Raw genomic sequence first — 4152 nt, 5'->3', positions numbered from 1 at the left:
CACAATTCATGCGTTCCTGAATGCAGCCTGTATAGCTGAAAACACAAAAGGAGTCATCGCGTGTTGCGTGGCCTTGCGCGGCGGGTGAGTTCCTCTCGGGAAACTGCTCGCGCAAGCCCGCGCCTCGCCGCGCTTGGCCTCGCTCGCCACGCAACGCCACGTCAAGTTCATAGAGGCGAATGATTTCCCCTCGGCGAACGCAGCGCAGCAGAGTTTCACTTGTTGTTGGTATTGTGATTACAGTGGTCAAAATTGGAATTGTTATACGCGCAGGCAGCATACTAGCCAGTTGTCGATACAAGCGTCGCTGAAAAGCATTGTGCATCAGAAGACCCACAAACTCAGCCCCAGGTGTTGACTTTTCGCCTCTTTCATCACTGTGATTCTGCACCTTCGCAACGTACAGAAAATTTTATTTGCCAGTGATCCAAAAACAAAACACTTTATAAACTCACCCGTTTTGGACGTTTCTCCTACACTCTCATACGGGCGCGGTGCGCGGGGGGAGAGGGAGAAGAGCGTCATGTTGCCGCGACCCCTTGTTGCATTTTCACGGAATTAACTCCAACAAACAACACTGTAATGGAGGCCCAGCTGGCCAACCATTTGTTGAATGGTTCCCAAAATAGAGAGCTAAATGAAGTAAATTTCTGGAATAATCTATACAACTACAAAGCTATCAGGTGGTCAATCAAACTTTTTGCGGCGCACACATTCATACGACCACCGACACAGATAACATCGTTGAAATCCAGATTCCAGACAGTCAGACCAAACACCTCCAACCTCCATGTCCGGCTCAGTGTTGTGGGTTAGCATACCGTTTCGTGCCGAAGGGGCCGTGACTCAAAATTAATGTTTACTACGTTATTTACATTAGGGTACAAAATTTCGTTTTCTTCATCAGGGGTTCATTTTGAAGTTCACGCGAAGTGTCAACGTTTTTACCTCAACACATTGACATTGACAAATTGTTGTTTCATTAGCACGTTACTTGCCGTCACTTTCTAATCTACTTACTAATCTACACACAATAACAAAGTCAGTCAGTAATTCCGCGATTATAATGCATATAAAAACGTAAACACTTAATGCAAGGAAGAAATCGTACAGCAGTTTAAAGTCAAACCCACTAGACTCACCTCCACCCCCTTTTTTTACAAAAAAAAATCATCAAATTATCGTGGTGGTGAACAAGGTGGTCATTAGTGCCCTTTCCTCCCCATCTGCACCCTCCGCAACCCCTCGCGCTGCTGGCCTTGCCGGTCCTACATAGCGGGGCGATATTGAACACAGGTGTTGCCAGCGAATTTCCACCCGCAGTTCTCTCTCTCTCTCTCTCCGTGCTAAAGGAGGGCGGAGGGCAGAGGATGGTGGGAGCGGAGGAGGGGGGAGACCCCGCCTGTGACATGTTTAAATCAAAGGGAAAGCCAGCCTGCCGCGCCCAAACCGCGACCATCACCCCAAACCCCCCTCGCCTACGAACTGCCACCCAGCGCCGCGCGCCCCCGCCGGGCGGCGGGATTTCATACACAAGTCGCAGCGACAAGCGAGAGCGAGTTGGCTGACAATCTGTGAACTTACCGAATAAGACTCGGTTTGACGCGCGCCCCCTCCCTCCTCCCCCCTCCATTTCCTCCTTCGCGCGCCCTTTCCTCCACAACGGTGCTGAATACATTTTGATAAACGGAGGAGGGAATTTAGGGCTCTTTTACAGTTTGTGCCCCTTTTCCAGCGCAGCTCGGCCTGGCTGGGACCAGCCGGCACACCAACTCAGATCTGCCCTTTTGTCTTGCAGTGCGGTCGCACCTGGACGAGGGTAGAGGCGGCTTGAACTTGCCTTCTCAACGTTAATTTCCATATTCGTACATACTCCCAAATTAATTGCGTTTTTAGTTCTCTACTCCCCTACTCCTCTCTCTCTCTCTCTCTGGTTGCTCGTCGGACACTGGTCTCCCACTCCCCGCCTTACGCTTTCTCTCTCCCGTTTCTCTTTCTTCCCGGCACAAGCGTGAGAATGTTTATTTATAATATGTTTAGCGAGAAAACCCACGACACTTTCTTGCGTAGCCGTTTAAAGCCACCTGGCAAAACCATATCGGCCGAGTCAAAAACACGTAGCATCCCGGTCATTTTTCCAACCAAGACGCGCACGTTAGCCTCTCCCTCTCTCCTTTTTATCCACATAAAATGCATTTCCAGCACAGCAGCCTCACGCGTGTCGGCTCAGGCTTTATCACGCCACTTACTCTGCGGCCCTTCCCTTCACCCCCTCCCCAAAAACCGCCTGCAGCTCGTGCCGGGAGTTAGAATATATACACCCCGCTTTGCACCACTATCGCTTCAGGGGGAGAGCGGTAGAGAGGGTAGCCACCGAGGCCCTTCCACCGGATGGGGTAAGAAAGGACTTGTGATATCGGTTTTATTTTGTGCCGACGTAAACTTACCAAAATGAGCATTTTATTTGCCCGGAGGCTGCTTCAACCGTGCGGTAAAGGAAAACAACTACTCGGGCTACGCAGAGAGAGAGAGAGAGAGAGAGAGAGAGAGAGAGAGAGAGAGAGAGAGAAGGAGGGAGAACGGCCGGAAAGAAAGAGCACGTGACAGCTGTCCACTAATATTCGAAAGTGTTCCATAACCAATAAGCACTTGCGGATCGAATACGAACAGATGTTTGGGTTGCAGAGTTGAGCACTACTTGCAAGTCGCCGTGTGAGATATGAGTCAAGTGGAGGAGGATCTACAACGTGCGGGAATACTTTCGGTGCCCATGGGCTCCCTCCTCCCTACCTCACATGACACTTTCCCAAGGCGCGCTGCTGGTGGTAAATAATTCGTGATACCGATACAGCAGCCCCCGCGCTCTCACACGATGCTCGACACATTGCCAACGGATTAATTTACAAAATCTCTCCCTCTCTCTCGCTCTCTGCAGCGACCTTGCAGAGGCCGCCCATTCATTCATGCGAGCGGATTATGTTTTCGAAACAAAACCCCTCTGTCACGACGTGAGTGTGTGGGTGCGCGAGCGCGCACGTTACGTTGTGTAGGTGGCCGAGTAGGTGGGTCGGTCAGAACGCCATACCTGACGAGTGGAGTGAAACCGGAGCCAGGGTGGATAGCAAGTCTCAAACTGAAACAGCTACAACAAGACAGCAGTTATAGAAGCCGGCGTTTCTCTGTCAAACTCTACGGTTACTGGCTACTTTTGTGAGATTACTTATACCAGGTGGCTGATTTACGCCGCGCTCTTCTGTAGGTATACTGTACAGCATGCACGAGTGCGGGTGGGCTTGCCTATCGCCCCTGTCCACGGCACCTTATGAGCCGAGCGAGTAGGCAACCCGCCCGCACTCGTTCATGCGGTACAGCGTAACTACAGAAGTGCGCGGCGTGAATCAGCCACCTGCTATGTCGCATGGATGAATACCGTGTTCATTCTGTCGGAGAAAGATGCGAAGAGAATGCCGTGCTATAACTTTCAGAGTTGTTAAAAGTGTAAGTCTACACCATTAGCTCGTTTGGAAAAATGAGTACTCGGCTATTGTGACCGGGGAAGGAGGGGTGTGGACGTGGGTGAGAGTGTTAGAGGGGGGGGGGGAGACAAATAGGGGGAGAGAAAAACAGAAAGTGAGAGACAGAGAGAGATAGAACAGGGGGTATGAGCTAGGCAGTGTGATAGGCAGGATGTGGAACTCCATGTAGGCCTCAGCAAAACTTTTCTTCTCACTCTCACTCTGTCTTCCCCTCTCTCTTTCACGCAGGCACGCGAATCGGAAGAATCAGGAGCCCATAAATAATGGGCCGGCCGACGAGTAAAGCAGCTGCAGCCGCGGAGCGGCGCGTCCGCTCTCCCGCTGGTCGACGACCTTAAATCTCCACCCCCTCTCACCTCACCCCCTATCCCCATCTCGCTGCCAAGCCGCCTCTCTCCCCGACTCTCCCCGCTCGCGCGAGGCTGTATTGCGATAGGCGTATCACGGACCTATAACTCTCCAAAAAGTTTTGCGCCACGCACGTAATGAATAAGCGGTGTGTGCGATTTCAGCCCGCTCTCCCGACGCTCTTCCGACCCCCCCCCCCCCTCGCTTTCCGCCCGCCCGCGCAAAGACGTGTTTTTAATCTCGCGCGGCGGCAGCACGGCGGGGCGGG

At 52.1% G+C, this 4152-nt stretch overlaps 1 protein-coding gene across 2 annotated transcripts in view; it reads right to left on the bottom strand.

The window, feature by feature from the left end:
* LOC113218322 (uncharacterized) overlaps nucleotides 1–4152 on the bottom strand; it is a 230812-nt gene that overhangs the window by 67798 nt on the left and 158862 nt on the right. The gene's annotated exons all lie outside the window — the stretch shown is intronic.

This window comes from Frankliniella occidentalis, unplaced genomic scaffold (assembly GCF_000697945.3).
Source record: "Frankliniella occidentalis isolate FOCC.00 unplaced genomic scaffold, Focc_3.1 Scaffold22, whole genome shotgun sequence".
In the NCBI taxonomy this organism is placed as follows: Eukaryota; Metazoa; Arthropoda; class Insecta; order Thysanoptera; family Thripidae; genus Frankliniella; species Frankliniella occidentalis.
Note: the sequence above shows the minus strand (reverse complement) of the source record. Positions and strands in the feature narration are given on the sequence as shown.